At 38.2% G+C, this 24097-nt stretch overlaps 1 long non-coding RNA gene across 1 annotated transcript; it reads right to left on the reverse strand.

Annotated features, from left to right (window-relative positions):
* Positions 1–12240: 12240 nt before the first annotated feature.
* Positions 12241–21357, reverse strand: LOC131393106 (uncharacterized). Its single transcript, XR_009215864.1, has 4 exons — positions 21142–21357; positions 19455–19564; positions 12897–13050; positions 12241–12429 (listed from the first exon to the last, which is right to left on the reverse strand). It is a non-coding gene; the product is annotated as an uncharacterized LOC131393106 (long non-coding RNA).
* Positions 21358–24097: the final 2740 nt, after the last annotated feature.

Here is a 24097-nt window from a genome sequence, read left to right on the forward strand (position 1 = left end):
CCATACAAGCTGATTCTCAATACGTGCAGAGAAAGCATTTTAAAAAATCCAACACCTCTTATAATTAAAAACACTCCACAAACTAGAAATAGAAGGCAATTTCTTCAACCTGATAAAAAGCGTCTGCAAAAAAACCCACAGCTAACATCATACTTAAGGGCAAAAGTCTGACGGTTTTCCCCCTAAGTTCAGGAATGAGAAAATCAATGTCTGCTCTCACCAATTCTATCCAGCATTGTACTGGAGGGTCTAGCCAGGGCAATTAGGCAAGAAAATGCATCCTGACTACAAAGAAAGAAAATAAAGCTATCTCTATTCACCAATGACTATATACATAAATATAAAATGATATATATGAATATATAGAATATATATATGAATACTGATATATATGAATATATAGAAAATCCTAGGGAATAAAAAAAATTGACATAAATGAGTTCAGCAAGCTTGCAGGACACAAGACCAATACATAAAAATCACTTGTATTTCTGTACACTAGCAATGAATGATCTGAAAATGAAGTAAGAAAACACTGCATTTGCAATAGTATTAAAAAGAATAAAATACTTAAGAATAAATTTAGTAAAAGAAGTATACAACTTGTACACTGAAAACTGCAAAGATTATTGAAAGAAATTAACAAAGACCTAAGTTAATGGAAAGACATCCCACTTTCGTGTGCTGGATGTTCTTTGTTAACATGGCAATACTCCCTAAATTGTCTACAGATTCAACCCAATCCCTATCACATTTCAATGCTATTTTTGCATAAATTGATGAGCTAATATTAAAATTCATATTAAAATGAAGGGACCCAGAATAGGCAACACAATCTTGAAAAAGAACAAAATTGCAGGACTCACATTTCTTGATTTCAGTCTTACTACAAATTGACAGTAATGAAAACAGTGTGGTACGCCATAAGGATAGAAAAATAGTTCAATGGAATAAACTGCAAATCCAGAAGTAAACCCTCATTGTCAATGTATTTTCAACAAGGATGAGAAGACAATTCAATGGGAAAGAATATGCTTTTCAACAAATGCTGCTGGGACAACTGATACTCACATGCAAAACACTGAAGTTAGACCCTTACACCATCTACAAAAATTAACTCAAAATGGATCGTAGGCTTAAATTGTAAGACCTAAAATTATAAAAGTCTCAGAAGAAAATATGAAAGTAAATCTTTGTGATCTTGGGTTAGGATATGGTTTCTTAGATATGTTGGATATGTTGGACTTCATCAAAACTAAAAACATTTGTGTTTCAAAAGACACCATCAAGGTTTAACATTCACAAATCAATCAACGTGATACACCGCATTAATAAAATGAAGAATAAAAATCACATGATCATCTTAATACATGCAGAGAAAGCATTTGACAAGATACAGCATCCATTTATGATAAAAACTCTGAATAAAATGGGTATAGAAGGAAAGTACCTCAACATAATAAAGACCATATATGACAAACCCATAGCTAATATCATCCTCAATGGTGAAAAACTGAAAGCTATCCCTCTAAGAACAGGAACCAGACAAGGATGCCCACTGTCACCACTCCTATTTAACATAGTACTGGAAGTCCTAGCCAGAGCAATCAGGCAAGAGAAAGAAAGAAAAGGGATCCAAATTGGAAAGGAAGAAGTGAAACTGTCACTATTTGCAGATGACATGACTTTATATATAGAAAACCCTAAAGAATCCACCAGAAAACTTTTAGAAGTAATAAACAAATATGGTAAAGTTGCAGGATACAAAATCAACATACAAAAATCAGTTGCATTTCTGTACACTAACAACAAAGCGGCAGAAAGAGAAATTAAGAATACCATCCCATTTACAATTGCAACAAAAAGAATAAAATACCCAGGAATAAACTTAACTAAAGAGGTGAAAGATCTGTACACCGAAAACTGTAAAACATTTCTGAAAGAAATTGAAGAAGACACAAAGAAATGGAAAGATATTCTGTGCTCTTGGATTGGAAGAATTAACATAGTTAAGATGTCCATACTTCCTAAAGCAATCTATAGATTCAATGCAATCCCTATCAAAGTTCCAACAACACTTTTCACAGAAATAGAACAAAGAATACTAAAATTTATATGGAACAACAAAAGACCCCGAATAGCTAAAGGAATCCTGAGAAAAAAGAACAAAGCTGGAGGTATCATACTCCCTGATTTCAAAATATACTACAAAGCTATAGTAACCAAAACAGCATGGTACTGGCACAAAAACAGACACACAGATCAATGGAATAGAATCGAAAGCCCAGAAATAAACCCACACATCTATGGACAGCTAATCTTTGACAAAGGAGCCAAGAACATACAATGGGGAAAAGAAAGTCTCTTCAACAAATGGTGTTGGGAAAACTGAATAGCCACATGCAAAAAAATGAAAGTAGACCCTTACCTTATACCATACACAAAAATTAACTCCAAATACATTAAAGACTTGAATGTAAGACCTGAAACTGTGAAACTTCTAGAAGAAAACATAGGCAGTATACTCTTCGACATCGGTCTTAGCAACATCTTTTCAAACACCACGTCTGACCGGGCAAGAGAAACAATAGAAAAAATAAACAAATGGGACTACATCAAACTAAAAAGCTTCTGCACAGCAAAGGAAACCATGAACAAAATGAAAAGACAACCTAACAATTGGGAGAAGATATTTGCAAACCATACTTCTGATAAGGGCTTAATCTCCAAAATATATAAAGAACTCGTGCATCTCAACAACAAAAAAACTACCAACCCAATTAAAAAATGGGCAAAAGACCTGAACAGACATTTCTCCCAAGAAGATATACAGATGGCCAACAGACACATGAAAAGATGTTCAAAATCACTATCAGGGAAATGCAAATCAAAACTACAATGAGATATCACCTCACCCCCGTCAGAATGGCTATAATTAACAAGACAGGAAACAACATGTGTTGGAGAGGATGTGGAGAGAAGGGAACCCTCATACACTGCTGGTGGGAGTGCAAACTGGTGCAGCCACTATGGAAAACAGTATGGAGACTCCTCAAAAAATCAAGGATAGAACTACCATATGATCCAGCCATTCCACTGTTGGGTATTTATCCAAAGAACTTGAAAACACCAATTTGTAAAGGTACATGCACCCCTGTGTTCATTGCAGCGTTATTCACAATAACCAAGACTTGGAAGCAACCTAAGTGCCCATCAAGGGACGAATGGATAAAGAAGATGTGGTATATATACACAATGGAATACTACTCAGCCATAAGAAACGATGAAATCCAGCCATTTGTGACAACATGGATGGACATTGAGGGTATAATGCAAAGTGAAATAAGTCAGAGGGAGAAGGTCAAATACCGTATGATTTCCTTCATTAAGTAGTAGATAATAACAACAATAAACAAACACATAGAGACAGCGATTGGATTGGTGGTTACCAGAGGGGAAGTGGGGAGGGAGGAGGGTGAAAGGGATAATTCGGTACATGTGTGTGGTGATGGGTTATAATTAGTATTTTGGTGGTGAACATGATGTAATCTATGCAGAAATAGAAGTATAATGATGTACACCTGAAATTTATACAATGTTATAAACCAATGTTACTGCAATAAACAAAAAATTAAAAAAAAGACACCATCAAAAAAGTGAAAAAGCAACTCACAGAATGGGGGAAAATACTTGCAAATTATATCTCTCGAAGGGATTTGTGTATTGAATATATAAAGAACTCTTACAGCTCAATAATAAGTCAACAAATGACCCAATTTAAAAATGGGCAAAGAATTTCGATAGACGTTACTCAAGGAACATGTACAAATGGCCAATAAGTACATGAGAAGATGCTCAACATCGTTAGCCATCAGGGAAATGCAAATCAAAACCACAATGAGATACCACTTCACACTTACTAGATGGCTATAATAAAAAAGGCAGATACTAACAAGTGTTGGTGAAAATATGGAGAAATTGGACTCCTCTTACATAACTGGTGGAAATACACAGTGATGCAGCTGCTTTTGAAAACAGTCTGGCAATTCCCTGAAAGGTTAAACATAGTTACCTTATGATCCAGAATTCCACTCCTAGGTACATAACCAACATATATGAAAACATATGAAAATTTGCAGATGAATGTTCAAAGCAGTATTACTCATAAAAGCCAAAAAGTTGAAACCACCCAAATTTCCATCAACTGATGAATGGATAAATACAATGTGGTATATTCATACAATAAGATAAAATTCAGCAATAAAAAAGAATGAAGTTCAGACACATGCTGTGACATAGTTGAACCTTTAAACATTTTGCTATGTGAAAGAAGCCAATCAGAAAGGGCCACATATTGTATGATTCCATTTCTATAAAATGTCCAGAGTAGGCAAATCCATAGAGCCAGAAAATAGTGGTTATCTAGGGCTGAGAGAGTGGAGGAGAAATGGGGAGTGATTGAAAATGGTCATGATTGCTTTTTGGGTGATGAAAATGTTCTAAATTTGATTGTGGTGATGGTTGCCCAACCTTGAGAATGTGCTGAAAATCAGTGCATTGTATACTTTAAATGGGTGAATTGTATGGTATGTGAATTGTATCTTCATAAAGGTGTTTTAAAAAGAAGGAAAAAAGAAAGCTGACTGCCATTCCTTTCAAGTTTCAAATGTGTCTTTGTTCCATCATCACCAGGATTAGACAACTGCTATATCCCAAACCTCAACCAACACAAAGGATGTGGGTAAAAGGCCATAAATCAACCTTCTGGGGATGCAGGGGAGCCGTCCTTAGAAGGGAAGGATAGGAAGAGTCTGGCCACGGGAAGAGTGAGTGCAGACTTGCTCCAGCCAGCATCAAGAACATGAGTGAATACCTTTAATTTAGTGCCTTCATCTTCCCCAAGGGGAAGCACGTTCACCTTAAAAGTCTCTCTCGGCAAGAGGGTAGCTCTTTAAAGCTGGAGGAGATCGAGATAGAGTGAAAATTTTATGCTTTGACCCTCAAAGTGCTTAAATGTGAGAAATATGTCAAAGAGGGAATAAAACATTGAGTGAATACGGTGATATTTTTACTACAATTCACCCAGACCAAGAAGCAGGTTGGTATTAAAAACTTGCCCAGAGCAAGGGATGGAAATGTGATTTTTTTTTTAATATCCAAATGTTTTATTCAGTTGAGGATTATTTTTGAAGGTCTATTTATAGTGTTTGCCATGGTTCCAATAAAATAAGGATCAGATGAGGGATAACTAGTGGTTTTATGAATTTGCTCACCATCAAGAATTAGGAAAAAGAATAATTGTGGGGCCTTTTATGTAACAGGTTCTCATGAGAGTGTTTTTTATCAATGTCATAAAAGTTTATAACATTGTGAAATTTTAGTTGTACGTTATTGTTTGTCAGTCGCCATATAAATGCGCCCCTTCACCTCTTGTGCCCATCCCCAAACTCCCTTCCCCCTGGTAACCACCAAACTGTTCTGTCTGTGTGTTAGTTTATCTTCCACATATGAGTGAAATCATACAGTGTTTGTCTTTGTCTGGTTTATTTCACTCAACATAATACCATCAAGGTCCATCCATGTTGTTGCAAATGGGACGATTTTGTGTTATTTTATGGCTGAGTAGTATTCCATTGTATATATATACCGCATCTTCTTTATCCAATCATCAGTCAAGGGACTTGGGTTACTTCCATGTCTTAGCTATGGTGAATAATGCTGCAATGAACTTACGGGTGCATAAACCTTTTTGGATTGTGGATTTAAGGTTCGGCGGGTAGATACCCAGTAGTGGGATAGCTGGATCATAAAGTATTTCTATTTTTAATTTTTTGAGGACTCTCCATACTGTTTTACATAGAGGCTACGCCAATTTACATTCCCGCCAGCAGTGAATTAGGGTTCTCATTTCTCCACAGCCTCTCCAGCAATTGTTGTTTTTTGTCTTGGTGATTATAGCCATTCTAACGGGTGTAAGATGATATCTTAGTGTGGTTTTGATGCATTTCCCTGATGATTAGTGATGTTGAACATCTTTTCATGTGCCTATTGGCCATCTATATATCTTCTTTGGAGAAGTGTCTGTTCATTTCCTCTGCCCATTTTTTGAACAAGTTTTTTTGTTGTTCAGTTGTGTGAGTTCTTTATATATTGTGGAGATTAATCCCTTCTTGGATATATGATTTGCAAATATTTTTTCCCAGGTGGTGGGTTGCCTATTCATTTTCATCCTGGTTTCATTTGCCTTCTAGAAGCTCTTTAATTTGATGAAGTCCCACTTGTTTATTTTTTCTTTTGTTTCCCTTGTCCAAGTAGACATGGAATTGAAAAGATCACTTTATAACTGATGATGAATGGTATACTGCCTCTATTTTCTTCCAGGAGTTTTGTGGTTTCAGGTCTCACCTTCAGGTCTTTGATCCATTTTGATTTTTGTGAATGGAGAAAGAGGATGATCTACTTTCATTCTTTTCCAAGTGGCTGTCCAGTCTTCCCAGCACCATTTATTGAAGATGCTTTCCTTTCTCCATTGTATGTTCTCAGCTCCTTTGTTGAAAATTACGTGCCTGTATATATGAGGTTTTATTTCTGGGCTTTCAATTCTTCCATTGATCTGTGTGTCTGTTTTTGTACCAGTACCATGCTGTTTTAATTACTATCACTTTGCAGTATGTTTTGAAGTCAGGGATTGTGATGCCTCCAGCTTTGTTCTTTTTTCTCAGGATTGCTTTAGCTATTTGGGGTCTTTTATTGTCCCATATGAATTTTAGCATTCTTTGTTCTATTTCCGTGAAGAATGTCCTTGGGATTCTGATTGGGATTGCATTGAATCTGTATATTGCTTTAGGTAGTATGGACATTTTAACTACATTTATTCTTCCAATCCATGTGCATGGAATATTTTTCCATTTCTTTATGTCATCATTGATTTCACTCAATAATGTCTTATAGTTTTCTTTGTACAGGTCTTTCACTTCCTTGGTTAAATTTATTCCTAGATATTTTATTCTTTTTGTTGCAGTTGTAATTGGGATTGTCTTCTTGAGTTCTCTTTCTGTTAGTTCGTTGTTGGCATATAGCAACGCACCCGATTGCTGTAAGTTGATTTTGTACCCTGCAACTTTGCTGTAGTTGTTGATTATTTCTGATAGTTTTCCAATGGATTCTTTAGGGTTTTCTATATATAAGATCATGTCACCTACAAACAGCGAGAGTTTCACTTCTTCGTTGCCTATTTGTATTCCTTTTATTCTTTTTTCTTGCCTAATTGCTCTGGCCAGAACCTCCAGTGTTATGTCAAATAAGAGTGGTGAGAGTGGGCACCCTTCCCTGTCTTGTTCCTGTTTTCAGAGAGAGGGCTTTCAGTTCTTCCCCATTGAGTATGATGTTGGCTGTGGGTTTGTCATATATGGCCTTTATTATGTGAAAGTACTCTCCTTTTATACCCGTTTTTTGACAGTTTTTATCATAAACAGATATTGAATCTTGTCAGATGCCTTCTCTGCATCTATTGAGATGATCATATGGTTTTTATTCCTCGTTTTGTTAATGTGGTGTAACACACTGACTGATTTGCGGATATTGAACCATCCGTGTCCCTGGTATAAATCCCACTTGATCATGGTGTATGATCTATTTAATGTATTGCTGTATTCAATTTGCCAATGTTTTGTTGAGGATTTTTGCATCTATGTTCATCAGGGATATTAGTCTGTAGTTTTCCTTCTTAGTATTGTCTTTGTCTGACTTTCGTATCAGGGTGATGTTGGCCTCGTAGAATGTGCTGGGAAGTGTTCCATCTTCTTCTATTTTTTGAAATACTTTGAGAAGGATGGGTGTTAAATCCTCTTTGAATGTTTGGTAAAATTCTCCAGAGAAGCCATCTGGTCCTGGACTTTTATTTTTGGGGAGGTTTTTGATTACTGTTTCAATCTCTTTACTTGTGATTGGTCTATTCAGGTCCTTTATTTCTTCTTGACTCAGTTTTGGGAGGTTGTATGAGTCTAAGAATTTATCTGTTTCTTCCAGATTGTCTAATTTATTGGCATCTAGTTTTTCATAGTATTCTCTTATAATCTTCTGTATTTCTGTGGTATCCATTGTAATTTCTCTTTTCTCATTACTAATTTTACTTATTTGAGCCTTATTCCTTTTTTTCTTGGTGAGTCTGGCTAAGGGTGTGTCAATTTTATCATCTCAAAGAACTAGCTCTTTGTTTCATTGATCCTTTCTACTGTTTTTTTGGTTTTGATTTTATTTATTTCTGCTCTGATTTTATTATTTCCCTCCTTCTGCTGACTTTGGGTTTTGTTTGTTCTTCTTTTTCTAATTCTGTTAGGCATAGTTTGAGGTTTCTCATTTGGGCTTTTTCTTGTTTGTTAAGGTGGGCCTGTATTGCTATGAGTTTACCTCTCAGGATTGCTATTGCTGCATCCCATATGAGTTGGTACGGTGTATTTTCATTTTCATTTGTCTCCAGATATGATTTGATTTCTCCTTTACTTTCATCAATGATCCATTGGTTGTTCAGTAGCATGTTGTTTAGTCTCCACATTTTTGTCACTTTCCCAGTTTTTTTTCTTGTAGTTGATTTCTAGCTTCATGGTGTTATGGTTAGAAAAGATGCTTGTTATGATTTCAGTCTTCTTAAATTTATAAAGGCTTGCCTTGTTTGCCAACACATGGTCTATTCTTGAGAATGTTCCATGTGTACTTGAGAAGAATGTGTAATCTGCTGTGTTTGAATGGAGTGCTCTCTATATATTTATTAAGTCATCTCATCTAGTTTTTCACTGAAGTCCATTATTTCCTTATTGACTTTCTGTCTGGATGATCTATCCATTGACGTAAGTGGGGTGTGAAGATCCCCCACTATTATTGTGTTGTTGTTAATATCTCCTTTTAGGTTTGTTAATAGTGGCTTTAGGTACTTTGGTGCTCCTGTGTTGGGTGCATATATATATATAAGTGATATGTCTTCTTGGTGGAGTGTCCCTTTTGTCATTATATATTGCCCCTCTTTGTCTCTCATCACTTGTTTTATCTTGAAGTCTACTCTGTCTGATATAAGTATGGCAACACCTGCTTTCTGTTTGCCATTAGCTTGGAGTACTGTCTTCCATCCTTTCACTCTGAACCTGTGTTTGTCTTTAGAGCTGTGTATCCTGGAGGCAGTATATTCTTGGGTCATGTTTTTTAATCCATCCCACCACTCTGTGTCTTTTGATTGGAGAGTTCAGTCCATTTACATTTAGGGTAATTATTGATATATGAGGGCTTATTATTGCTATTTTATCGCTTATTTTCCTGTTCTTTTACATTTCTTCTGTTTCTCATTCCGTGTGTTTTGGACTACCAATTCAGTTTGGTAGCTCTGTATGGAGGTTCTCTTAGTTTTTATTTATCCTGTGTGACTTTGTTCTGATTATTTGGTTAGTGGTGTCCACGAGTTTTGTATAAAAAAATCCCATATATGTGATAGTCCATTTTTTGGTGGCCTCTTATTTCCTTAGATTAAGTCAATTCCATCCATTTCCTCTTCCCCTTCTAAGTTATTGTTATCACAGCTTATTCCATCTTGTGTTGTGATTGTGTTTAAAGTGATGATGTTATATTTATTTTTGGTGTTTTCCTTCCCTTGATCTTTGGTTTTATAATTAAGTGTTTGCTAATCTATTCTGATAGAGAGCTGCAATTTTTCTGGTTTTGTCGACCTATTTTCTTCCTTGTTCAAAACTTTGTATCTCCTTTCTCTTTTTTTCCTCAGGCATGAGGGCCTTCTTGACCACTTCTTGTACTTGGGGTCTTGTGGCAATGAACTCCCTTGGCTTTTGTTTATCTGGGATAGTTATTATTTATCCATCACATCTGAAGGACATTTTCACTGGGTAGAAGATTCTTGGCTGAAAGTTTTTGTCTTTCACAATTTTGAATATATCATTCCACTCTCTCCTAGCCTGTAAAGTTTCTGTCAAGAAACCGGCTGAGGCCCTGATAGGAATTGCTTTGTACGTTTTTTTTTTCTCTTGCTGCCCTTAATATTTTGTTGTTGTTGTTGACTTTTGCCAGCTTTACTACTATATGCCTTGGAGAGAGTCTTTTTATATTGATATATTTAGGTGATCTATTGATTTCATTCACTGGTATTTCCAGCTCCTTCCCCAGGTTTGGGAAGTTCTCAGCTATTATTTCTTTGAACAAGTTCTCTGCTCCTTTTTTCCTTCTCTTCTCCCTCTGGAATACCTATAATCCTTATGTTGGATTTCCTGATTGAGTGGGATATTTCTTGGAGAGTTTCTTCATTTCTTTTTAGTCTTAGTTCTCTTTCCTCCTCCATCTGGAGCATTTCTGTATTGCTGTCCTCAATATTGCTAATTCTTTCCTCCACATTGTCAGGTGTGATGCTTAGGGCCTCCAGATTTGTCTTTGTCTCCTCTATTGTGTTTTTCATCTCTAAGATTTCTGATTGGTTTTTATTTTTTATTTTTGTGAGGAGATCAGCCCTGTGCTAACATCTGCCAATCCTCCTCTTTTTTGCTGAGGAAGACTGGCCCTGGGCCAACATCAGTGTCCCTCTTCCTCTACTCTACATGGGACGCCGCCACAGCATGGCTTAACAAGTGGTGCATCGGTCCGCGCCCGGGATCTGAACCAGTGAACTCTGGGCCGCTGCAGTGGAGCACGTGCACTTAACCACTTGCACCACCGGGCCAGCCCCAATTGGTTTTTCTTTATAGTTTCAATCTCTTTTGTGAAGAAGTTCCTGCTTTCATTGAACTGTCTATCTGCATTTTTCTTGTAACTCGTTGAGCTTTTTTATGATAGCTATTTTGAATTCTCTGTCATTAAATTATAAATTTCCGTGCCTTCAGGATTGATTTCTGGGTGCTTGTCATTTTCTTCTGGTCTGGAGATTTAATATATTTTTGCATACTGTTTGATGGTATGGGTTTGTTTTTCCTCATAATGATAATATCTGATCACAGTTTCCATCTGCTGCCACTGGGTGGGGGTCAAGAACTGTGCATTTTGAGCCCTCTGCGATCTGTGGGTGCTCTGGCCTATGGATGAGCTGAAGCTCCAAGCGGGAGGAAGGGCGCTTTCCTTCCCCTGCCCGATCCTGGGGGGTTCTTGCTTTTCCCTTGCTATCTGCTCTCCTGGGGTGTGGCTTGATGAAGACACCCCCTCAACAGTTCGGTCACCTCCGTGTGGGAGTTTCCCACGGGCCATGAGGAAAGTTGGAGACCGACAGTTTTCCCATGGAGGGCTGCCCCTCCCCCTGAGAGCAGTGCGGTCCTGGTCCCGGGTTCACTGCTGTTGGGGATGGAGAGCAGTTCTTCTTACCTCCTTCCACTTCCATCAGGGGTTCCAGCACCTCCGCCTTCAGATGTATGGCTGCTTGGGTCTCTCAGACATCTTTTGTGTTGTGTGAGTGTCCTCTGTTGGTATATGAATGTCTTTTTTGTTGTATCTTAGTCGGGGAGAGTCTAAGAGGAGAGCTCACTCCACCATGATGCTGATGTCACCTGGAAATGTGAATTTTTAAAAGTATGACTTGGCATGAGTGTTACTGAAATTTAAAATTAGAATATGCTCGCTGAGTGTTATATTCAAGGATTCATCAGGCTGAACATAAATCCACATTAAAGATGAATAAAAATGCTCAAGGGCAACAATAAAATATGGTAACATGAAAGAAGCAGTACCTGCCTCAGCATTCACGTAAAAGGTAACTTTCCATATCACATATATGTAAGGGAATTGTCCTCAAATAATTCATAGTAGATCTATTCCCCTCTGGTTTTGATATTCTACTAGCTTATGAATCTTAAGTAAAAATATCATTTGCATCACTTGTTTCATGGTTTAAGGAACATTTAGTAATTTATAGCTATCAAATATCAGAGCTCAAAGGCTTGCGGAAACCATTTAGTACCCCTATCCAAGCCCATTTTAAAGATGAGAAACTGAGGCCAGGAGAGGGGACCTGGCTAGTCAAATGACACAGAGTGAGTTTATCCTGACATCTTGTCCAGGGTCCTTTTTCCTCAGGGAATAGTGAAGAACTCTCCCCCCTCCATGGGCAAGGGACATGTAATTAGAATATGTCATTTTCAAAGAAAGGTGAAGTGGTTGCTAGGGATGGAATGTTTTTGTCTCCCCCAAATTCATATGTTGAAACCCCAATCCCCAATGTGATGGTATTTGGAGATGGGGCCTTTGTGAGGTAATTAAGTCATGAGGATGGAGCCCTCATGATGGGATTAGTGCCCTTATAAGAAGAGACATGAGAGAGCCTCCTTCCTCTCCTTGTTCTCCAGCATGTGAGGATACAAAGACAAGATGGCCACCTGCAAACCAGGAAGCAGGCCCTCTCCACACACCAGATCTGCCAGCACCTTGATCTTGAACTTCGCAGCCTCCAGAACTCTGAGAAATAAACATTTGTTGTTTATACCACCCAGTCTATTTGTTATAGCAGCCTGAACTAAGAAATAAAATTTGAAAGATACAAATAAACTTTTCATATAATCTTAAAGAAAAGTCAAGACTTCATGTTTTATTTTTTCCAAAGTGAAAAATATATCACGATTTTACTTCTTCCCAGTGGCATCAAAACAAAATAGGCTATTTAAGATGAGAAAATTCTCAGAGCATGTTCAATTCAGCCCCAAATAGGTTTTACAAAATGGCCTGTGTCCTGACCCCACTGACCTTCTAGTCAATGCAGGCAGGCAATTATCAGTTGTAACACATTTTTCTCCAAGACCAGTCACTCATGCAGGTAATAGCAATGCTAGCAGCAATAATCACTACAGGTGTGCACCTGCCAGCAGTTGCAAGTCCCTCTGTTTCCCACACAGGTGGCAGGAACAAAGGTGGTATGATGGTTTTACCTTCAGCAACGCTCATCAGCTCCTTCACCTGCAGGATGACTGGGGTCAGGGTCCCCGTCTGGTTCACGGAGGTGAGGTAGCTCTCCAATTCACCTTCAAACATGTCCAGCTCATCTCTCACATACACGAACATGCAGAACTCAACGGCAATGAACTGGGGACACAGAGTAAACGTTTCAAGGTCTCACCTGAGTCCAGCTCAGTATGTGAACAACATATGGGTCTCTGATTTTGAGGCCAAAACTCTTCAAAATTTGTAACTCATCTGAAATAGACTCTAGATTGGCTATACTGAGATGAATAGGATTGTGATTTCTTTGGAGACAGGAGTCACTCCACACTCTGTTCTTCACCCTACAGCACACAAGACCACGCCTCACAAGGGCTCAAGGAACTTTTCAAACATTAGTGAAATCAGAGTGAAGTGAATGGCTCACTTTGAATAATGGGTGACATTGGGGACAATTCCAGCCATATCTCTCACTGTTCCCCCTCTTGCATCTTCGTGGTAACCAAATTGGAGAAGGTACCACTTCCTGTACACATATCATGCTTGCTCACTCCCACCATCCTGTCCTCATGCCTTCTATCATCATGCCAATGCTTCTAGAGTTCCTGCTGCCATTTTACTTCACCAACCGAATCTTATTTATCTCTGAATGTGGAGCTCAAATGCTGTTGTCTTCAGGTAGCTTCATAATTCACTAACCTTCCAGAACACTTTCACCTTTCCTTTTTCTCTCTTTAGATGACAGGTACTTCATACCATCTTCTCTCCTTCTCTTAGACCATGGGCTTCTCCCAGGCCAAGACTCTCTCTTCCAGCTCTTAGCATAGTGCTTGCCATAGAGTAGATAACCAATAAAATTTAAGAAACACAATAACTCCAAGTGAGTTATTTATTGTTGCAAAGAATTCTAGTTGTCCATTAAAATCCATTCACCCTTACTTTGGGCACAAAGCTGGACTACATTTTCCAGCCTCCCTTGAGTTAGATGTGGCCACGTGTCAAGGTTCTTGCCAAAGGAAGAGGAATGGGAGGAATGTGTGCTGTTTCCACACGGCCTTTGAAAACCTCCCACATGCATTTCTCCACACACTTTCCCCTTCTGCTCACTGGCTGCAGATGGTGAGGGTTCTTGGGGATGATGAAGGCACATGATGGAAGAATCTGGGTTATGGAATAGCACATGGAGAACTGCTGCCTCCCAACCTGACCACCACTCAACATTGCTATGTGGGCAAAAATATATGTGGTGTTAAGTCACTGAAATTTGGGGGTTTATGTGGTACTTCAGCATAACCTAAGTAATATATTCAACTAAAACTTAATCACAGGATTAGTTTATATAGGCATCATCCTAGTACATTTAAAATGAGCACAAGACAATTTGGCCTTGCTATTTTTATGCCTCCATTTTGACGCAGACATTTTACCTCACATAACTTGGACCACATGAAATGTTTTGAATCTGTGCTTAATAAAATACTGAAGTCAGAATTATGCCAACATTTAAAATTTCTTGTTGAGAAAGCAAACTTAAATAAGAGCAAAATAAAATAAAGCATTTTAATTTTTGATCCATTTTTTGAAATATAGTACAGTAGACAAATTCTAGTTTTTCCCCTTTTATTTTTATTATCCAATGAAATTATTTGTTAGGATCAATTATTTTATGTTTAAATGACATGACTTTTGTTCATGGCATAATTTGCTGACTATAGATTCTGCTATTGTAAGTTTCCTTTAGGTATCATTATCTCTACCAAGTCAACGTTCCTGGGTCAAATTTTGCATATCAAAATGTTTTAAAATATATTTCTCTCCCGTCAATTTTTAGTTAATTTAGATAAATTTTACCATGTGCAGCTTTAACCATTATCAGTTTGATTTTGTGTGGATTACTTTTTTTTATTAAAGATTTTATTTTTTTAGAGGAGTTTTAGATTCACAGCAAAATTGAGAGGAAGGGTCAGAGATATCCTACAGTCCTAACTGCCCCCACACTTGTAAAGCATCCTGCATTATCAATAAATATCCCCCACCAGAGTGGTACATATGTTACAATTAATGCACCTATACTGAAACATCATTATCACCCAAAGTCCATAGGTCACCATCAGGGTTCACTCTTGGTCTTGTGCAGCCTATGGATTTGGACAAATGTCTAATGACATGTATTCACCATTACAGTATCATACAAAGTATTTTCATTGCCCTAAAACTCTTCTGTGCTCTGCCTATTCACCCCTCCCTCCCCGCAACTCCTGCAACCACTGATCTTTTACTGTCTCCATAATTTTGCCTTTTTCAAAATGTCATATAGTTGGAATCCTATAGTATGTAGCCTTTTCAGACTGGCAACTTTCACTTACTAATATGCATTGAAATTTCCTCCATGTCTTTTCATGGCTTGATAGTTCATTGCTTTTTAGCACTGAATTATATTTCATTGTCTGGATGTACCACACATTATTTATCCATTCACCTACTGAAAGACTCTTGGTTGCTTCCACAGTTTTGCAATTACATATAAAGCTGCTATAAACATCCACGTACACGTTTTTGTGGGGACATAAATTTTCAGTCTCGTTGTTTAGTTTGCATTTCCCTGATGACCTATGCTGTGGAGCATCTTTTCATATGCTTATTTGCCATCTGTATATCTTCTCTGTGAAGTGTCTATTGAGGTCTTTGGTCCTTTTTCAATCGGGTTTTTTTCTTATTGTTGATTTTAAGGGTTCTTTGTCTATTTGGGGTAACAGTCTTTATCAGATGTGTCTTTTGCAAACATTTTCTTCCAATGTGTGGCTTGTCTTTTCATTCTCTTGACAGTGTCTTTCACAGAGCAGAAATTTTTTATTTTAATAAAGTCCAGCTTATCAATTCTTTCTTTCATGTATTGTGTCTTTGGTGTTGTATCTAAAAAGTCATCACCAATCCCAAGGTCATCTAGATTTTCTCCTATGTTATCTTCCAGGAGTTTTACAGTTTTTCATTTGACATTCAGATCTATCCATTTTAAGTTAATATTTATAAAAGGTGCAAAGCCTGTGTCTAGATTCATTTTTTTGCATGTGATGTACAGTTGTCCCAGCACCATTTGTTAAAAAGAAGTGGTTAAGTTCGCATGCTCTGCTTCAGCACCCCAGGGTTTGTAGGTTTGGATCCTTGGCACAGACCTACACACTGACCATCAAGCCACGCTCTGCTGGCGTTCCATATACAAAGCAGAGAAAGAGTGGCACAGATGTTACCTCATGGACAATCTTCCTCACCAAAAAAAAAAAAGAAAAGAAAATCTTTGCTCCATTGTATTGCCTTTGCTCCTTTGTCAAAGATAAGTTGACTGTATTTATGTTGGTGTTTGGCTCTCTATTCTGTCCACTGATTCATTTGTCTATTCTTTTGTCAACACCACACTGTCTTGATTAGTGCAACTTTATAGTAAGTCTTGAAATCAAGTAGTGTCAGTCCTTCAACGTTTTCCTTCTCCTTTAATATTGTGTTGGCTACTATGAGTCTTTTGCCTCTCCATACAAACCTTAGAACCAGTTGGTCAATATCCACAAAATAACTTCCTGGGATTTTGATTGGAATTGCATTGAATCCCAGTACAGATCAATCACAATATATATAGATCAAGTTAGTAAGAACTGATATCTTGAGAATATTGAGTCTTTCTATCCATGAATATGTAATATCTCTCCATTTATTTAGTTCTTTGATTTCTTTCAATAGAGTTTTGTAGTTTTCCTTATATAGATCTTGTACATATTTTGTTAGATTTACACCTAAGTATTTCTTTTGGGGACGTACTAATGTAAATGGTATTGTGTTTTTAATTTCAAATTCCACTTGCTCATTGCTGATATACAGATAACCAATTGACTTCTGTATGTTGACCTTGTACCACACAACCTTGCTATAATTGATTATTAGTTTCAGGAGGAGTTTTGGTGATTCTCTTAGATTTTATACATATACCATCAAGTTATCTGTGAAAAATACCTTTTTACTTCTTCCTTCCCAATCAGTATACCTTTTATTTCCTTTTGTTGTCTTATTGCATTAGCTAGGATTTCCAGTAAATGTTGAAAAAGAGTGGTGAGAGGGAACATCCTTGCCTTCTTCCTGATCTTAGTGGGAAAGTTTCTAATTTCTCACTATAAAGTATGATGTTAGCTGTAGATTTTTATCAGATTGAGGAAATTCCCCTCTATTCCTAGCTTACTGGAAATTTTTATGATAAAGTGGTGTTGGATTTTGTTAAATGTTTTTTCTGCTTCTATTGGTATAATCATGTGATTTTTCTTCTTTAGACTGTTGATGTGATTGATTACATTAACTGATTTTTTAAAATATTGGGCCAGCTTTGCACATCTAGGATAAATCCCACTTGGTTGTGGTATATAATTCTTTTTACACATTGTTGGATTGGATTTGGTAATATTTTATTTAGGATTTTTGCATCTCTGCTCATGAGAGATATTGGGCTGAAGTTTTCTTATAATGTCTTTGCCTGGTTTTGGTATTAGGATAATGCTGGCCACAGAATGAGTTAGGATGTATTTTCTCTGCATTTATCTTCTGAAAGAGATTATAGAGAATCAGTACAATTTATTCCATAAATGTTTTGTAGAACTCACCAGTGAACCCACCTGGGCCTGGTGCTTTCTGTTGTTGTTTTTTTTTTTATTTTTTTTATTTATTTATTTTTTTCCCCCAAAGCCCCAGTAGATAGTGGTATGTCATAGCTGCACATCCTTCCAGTTTCTGTATGTGGGACGCGGCCTCAGCATGGCCGGAGAAGCGGTGTGTTGGTGCGTGCCTGGGATCCGAACCCGGGCCGCCAGCAGCGGAGCGCATGCACTTAATCGCTAAGCCACGGGGACGGCCCCTGGTGCTTTCTGTTTTAAAGGTCATTACTTACTGATTCAATTTCTTTAATAGACATAGGCCTATTCAGATTGTCTATTTCTTCTTGTGTGAGTTGTGGCTGATTGTGTCTTTCAAGAAATTGGTCCATTTCATCTAAGTTATCATATTTGTGGGCACAGAGTTCTTCATACTATTATTATTATTTTAATGCTTAGGGAATCTGTAGTGATGTTCCCTCTTTCTTTTCTGACATGAGTAATTTGTGTCCTCTCTCTTTTTTTCTCAGTTATTTTGGCTAGAAGCTTATTGATTTTATTGATTGTTTTAAAGAACCAGCTTTTGGTTTCATTGATTTTCTTTACTCATTTCCTGTTTTCAGTTTCATAGGTTTATGCTCTAATTTTTATTATATCTATTCTTCTGCTTACTTTGTATTTAAATTGCTCTTTTTTTGTTTCCTGAGGTGGAAGCTTAGATGATTGATTTCAGATCTTTCTTCATTTCTTTTTTTTTTTTAATTTAATTTAATTTTATTTTTTGTGAGGAAGATCAGCCCTGAGCTAACATCCATGCCAATCCTCCTCTTTTTGCTGAGGAAGACCGACCCTAAGCTAACATCTATTGCCAATCCTCCTCCTTTTTTTTCCCCCTTTTTCTCCCAAAAGCCCCAGTAGATAGTTGTATGTCATAGTTGCACATCCTTCTAGTTGCTGTGTGCGGCCTCAGCATGGCCAGACAAGTGGTGCATCGGTATACGCCTGGATCCAAACCTGGGCCACCAGTAGCGGAGTGTGCGCACTTAACTGCTAAGCCACGGGGCTGGCCCCTCTTCATTTCTAACAGACACATTCAGTGCTATAAATTTCCCTCTAAGCACTGCTTTTGCTGCCTCCCACAAATTTTGATAAGTTGTGTTTTCATTTTCATTCATTTTTAATTTCTCTTGAGATTTTTTCTTTGACTCATATGTTACTTAAAAGCATGTTGTTTAATTTATACTATTTTGGGATTTTCCAATTATCTTGCTGTTACTGATTTCTAGTTTAATTCCATTGTGGTCTGAGAGCAGACACTGTATGATTTCTATTCTTTTAAATTTGTTAAGGTGTGTTTTATGATCCAGGGTGTGGTCTATCTTGGTGAATTTTCCATATAATCTTGAGAAGAATGTATATTCCACTGTGGTTGATGTAGTAGTCTATGGATGTCCAAAATATCCAACTGATTGATGGTGTCAATTACAGTTCAGCTTTTCCTGCTTTGGTACTAGTTCCCAAGGGGTTTCTGCTCCATTCTGTTGTGACTCTCTATATCCACCTGTCTGTCTCTCCAATTTTAGGGGCAATGGTTTGCCCCATGACCTCATTTCTCTTACAGATCCAAGAAGAGTTGTTGATTTTTCAGTTCAGAGTTTTACTTGTTGTTAGGATGGAGTGGTGTCTTTCAAGCACTTTATGTGTGGAACTGGCAACTGGAAAGTATCCATAAATAATTCGATTATATCTATTAGTTACATTCACCACGTGGGTTAAAGTGTCCTTGGAGTCAAAATGGTAGGGTCCAAGGATTGTACTTCTTTGATTTACAGAGATTCAATTTTGATCCAGCTTTTTAAGAACCTGCCCTAGCCCCACCTCATTTATAAAACAGAAAAGGATCTGCTCAGATCTACTTACAAGGTACAGGCAGATAAAAGCCAATGCAGTGTTTCCGATCATTCTCCTTGGGAACTGAAAGCAGGGGTCCCACTCATATATCCTGGTTTGGAACCAAGACTTTTTTCTCCCTGTGAGTGAATAAACACCAAGAAAAAACAGGTTGTGGTTGGTAAACAAATGCCTGATTCTTCTGAAAATAACCTCATCTCCTCCTCTTCGTCTTAGAGTTGAGTGAATAGAAAGAACACTGGGAGATTCCACAGTTTTCATTCTCCCTTTATTCTTAAGAACAGAGACTCAGTTTTATTCAGTGCAGCAGTTCACCAAACTAAAAGGCTGTAGTTCCTGACCTCTCTTACAGCTAAGAATGACCAAGACTAAGAAGTACAGGCCAATGAGCTGTGATCAGAAGTGTGGTGTGGAAGGGTGCTTAGAGGGAACCAACACAGCTGAGAAGGACCCCATTGCCCTTCCTTCTTTTCTCCTGCCTGCCATCTGAAATGCAGACATGGTGGCTGGTTCAGGCTGCAGCCCCAGCATCTATCTGTGACCATGGACAGCTTTCATATTGGAAACCACTAAAATACTGGAGCAGAAAGACAGGTGGTCGGTAAACTGCCGTAGTGAACAATCTAGGGTCAGTATAGACTGCCCGGCTCCAGAATTCTTTTACATGAGAAAGAAATAAATCTATTATTTTGTGTTTTTTGCCATATGTAGCCAAATGTTGTTCCAACCAAAGTACTAGCTTTGCCACTGTGTGACCTTGGACTAGATAAGTCCCTACTCTGAGGCACATCCACTTGTACATAGTGGCAGTGGCAGGGGTGGGGTGATCTGTATGATCACTGAAGACCCAGGTGCCTTTGCCTGGCCACAAGCTATGCCCTCTTTTATTGGTAACAACATATGAGTTTTTCTCTGGGAATCTACTCTTCCCCACCATCAGTCCTGTGGTTCAGTGAGGCTGAACCACTTCCCGGTTCTAGTGGTGAACATGTAACCCATGCTTAACAATCAGTTTTCTCCAATCACCCAGCCACAGGAATTGGTTCTGGGATGGCATGTGGTCCAATTTGATCCAATGAAACACATTCATGGGACTTTTGTTTGAATTATCAGAAAGGAAATTCTCTTCTTCCTGTGAGCTTAAACCAGGAGGGTATAAGTTGAGATTCTGGGGGTCACCACAGGAAGGAAGCCCACCTAAATATGAGGCTAACACAGATAAAAGCAGAACTGACAGGCTGGCCCAGTGGTGTAGCAGTTAAGTTAAGTTAAGCACTCTGCTTTGGCGGCCTGGGGTTCACAGGTTTGGATCCAGGGCATGGACCTACGCACTGCTCATCAAGCCATACTGTGGCAGCGTCCCATACACAAAATAGAGGAAGATGGGCACAGATGTTAGCTCAGGGCCAATCTTCCTCACCAAAAAAAAGCAGAGCTGAGAAGAGGTGAGGGAAAGAGATCCAGTTCTGATGATATCAATTAAGCCCCTGGATCCATCTGTGTCTGAAACTGACTATCTCATGTTTTAAATCATGTAAGGCCATACATTTCATTTTTGTCTTTCATCCAGTTTGAGCTGAGTTTCTGTGATTAGCAAACAAGTGCCCTTCCAGTCATCTCAGGGTCTCTCACGCCATCAGGGCCCATCAGTTTTGGTGCAAACACCGAGGGGTGAATAAATCCATCTTCAACTCACTGCAACTTCCTCAGGAGCTTTTGACATGCTCGGCCTGGTGAACTTCCAAGAAAGGCTTTTCTTCCTGTGAGAAAAGAGAGAAGTTTATGCTTCGGCTCACCAATTCTTGTTAGAGTTTTGGTCTCTGAGGGGCTGTCATCACAGAGGGCAGGAATTTGGGTAAAACTTGCTCTTTTGGATTGAGCCATTCCCAGACATCTGTCATTTCTTGAAGAGAGGGGCAGGGTCCAGTCTCCTGATCACCAAGCACTTGCTTTCATGAAACGCCAGAGGTCTGGCCTTCCGTGACTCTTCTGCTTACTGAGTGCACAGGCACTCTTTCGTGAAGTCCTTTTTCCCTTTGAGATTTGGTGATTTCCCTTCGTAGTTCAAAACATTGTTTCAGGAATGAAACACTCCAAAACCCAATGTTTTTACTTCTTATGAATAGGAGTTTCTTTTGCTCATTTCTTATTTGGCAGTATTTAAAGAAATATACGTCAATGGTATGTATTGAAATGTTTCAGCCAAGTGTGATAAGTTTTCCACAATAGTCATCAATTTCACTACATATATTGAATATGTAAATTGCATATGCTATGAGATGAAATCTTATATATTGCAGATATGTAAGAGGGAAGTTTACAGCAGTAAATGCTAACATTAAGAAAAAAGAAAGATCTCAAATAAACAACCTAGCTTTATACTGCAAGGAATTAGAAAAAGAACAGTGAGTGGTTCAGAGAGAGCCTCAACAACCAAACTGTCCGGGTTCCCATTCTGGCTCTGCTACAGACTAGCTACGTGACCTTGGGCAATGGAACTCACCTCTCCGGGTCCAAGTTTCCTAATGCAGAATGGAAGACATAATAATAGTGCCTACCTCACAGGGCTGTGATTCTGTCTTGTTTACTTTTTTTTTTTTTTTTGAGGAAGATCAGCCCTGAGCTAACATCTGTGCCAATCCTCCTCTTTTTTTTTTTTGCTGAGGAAGACCAGCTCTGAGCCAACATCTATTGCCAGTCCTCCTTTTTTTCCCCAAAGCCCCAGTAGATAGTTGTATGTCATAGTTGCACATCCTTCTAGTTGCTCTAAGTGGGACGCCGCCTCAGCATGGCCGGAGAAGTGGTGCGTCAGTACGCGCCCGGGGTCCGAACCCAGGCCGCCAGTAGCGGAGCGGCCGCACTTAACCGCTAAGCCGTGGGGCCAGCCCCCTGTCTTATTTGCTCTTATCCTAGCACCCAGGTCGGTGGCTGGCTCATAGAAGCATTTTGTAAATACTGTACCCAATGGGCCTCCTTAGATTCCAGTATCCTTGGTCTAGAGGCTTACCATTTTGGGCTCTTTGCCTTTCCAAGACAGCTTCTGTACAATTTCCATTTCCCTCACAAGTTGCCTAGTAACACTATGGAACTGGTTCATCATTGTTAATATGACTCTACAGTCTCTTTAGCTTTCAGAACTCTCAGTCCACATTTTATTGTTGAAGAGATCCAGAAGATTAAGAACAACAGACTCAAAGCATCCTTCTGCCTGCATCAAAATGTCATCCAACATCCTTGTGAAGTGGCAGCTGATTAGAACCTCCATGGAGGTAAAATTTCAGAGCTGCTATTTGGTCCCTGAAGCTGATGCTGCCCATTCTTATATTCCAATGGAAATCCCTGCAAGTGGTTATCTCTGGGTGATAGGATGATGGGTGCCTTTTATTTCTTTTATAACTTCATTTTTCAATGTTTTTTATATAGAATGTTTATATGACTGGGAGAGAAAGCACTTCTTTTTTTAGAGAAAGAAATACATTGCACTTGGATTTCTTCTTCAGTTACACAACAAGCCATATAGAGAGATACACATTACCAAGTCTTTCTTACCCTAACTTTTCTGTACTGTGTTTGAGACTGTCTGACCCTGCTTGTAGTAGTTATCAGCCCTGGGCATGCTATCAGTGTTTCTGCTTTTCAGCAAGGCAAAAGGCAAGAAGTAAGAAGAAAGGGAAAATAAACAATGGTGTAACTGCTTAAAACTGTTTAGCAGTAGGCTGTTAAGAAATATTCAGAGGTTTTTATTCAAAACAGTTTTGAAAAATATCAATGGCTATTAATAAGACTGGCAGTTTTTGGCATCCTAGATACAATGTTCACTAAGCAAATTCTCATACCTAATAATTGATAGTGATTGCATCTAAACATTCCCATCCAAAGTTGAGAGAGACAGCAGATAGATAAAAAAGGTATTATTATATTTTTGCTTCACCTTCCACCTTCACTGCCTGGATAGAAAATAAGCATGCAACAAAGATGAATCTGAGCAACCAGAAAATAAAAAGTCAGTTGTTTCAGCACCTGAAATTTAGTAGGAAACCACTCATTTTAGGTCAAGTTTTAACATCAAAGAGATAGATACTCTCTCACCTACAATCCTAGCAAGAAAAATTTTGGGGCTTTGCAGACATGTAGAGTAGCAAGGTTGAAAATTTCTCCCTGCAAAAAGCTATAAATTAAGCTACACAAATACCAGTAATTATCATGGAGTATAATATTAAGGTAACCAGCAACATAATACATTAAGAAGAATCTGTGAAGTTAATTTTTAAAATATTTACTCCAAAGATGACTTCTTTATCAAAGCTTAATAGTGAGTTATATATGTATCTTGACAACAACAAAAAAAGGCTCTATGTTCACTGAAGATATGATATTAGTTCAAGAATGTCTATTGATTTAAAAAATAAAAGAAGCATATGCATTCCAAGAAGGAGCTCGATGCCCTGAACCTTCAAATTGAGCAGTCTGGTGAAACGTCAAAAGTCCCCTCAAGATTAGAGAAGTCTGAGGGGGTCATCACCAACATCGACGCTGCTAAACTTGCATCCAGAGAGAAAATTCTTCCCAGAAATGAGTAAAAGTGGAATGAATTGAATAGCAACCTTAGAAGCCCCATTATAAGAACAAACCCCACATTCCACATAAATCAC

This window comes from Diceros bicornis, chromosome 28, assembly GCF_020826845.1.
Source record: "Diceros bicornis minor isolate mBicDic1 chromosome 28, mDicBic1.mat.cur, whole genome shotgun sequence".
Lineage (NCBI taxonomy): Eukaryota > Metazoa > Chordata > Mammalia > Perissodactyla > Rhinocerotidae > Diceros > Diceros bicornis.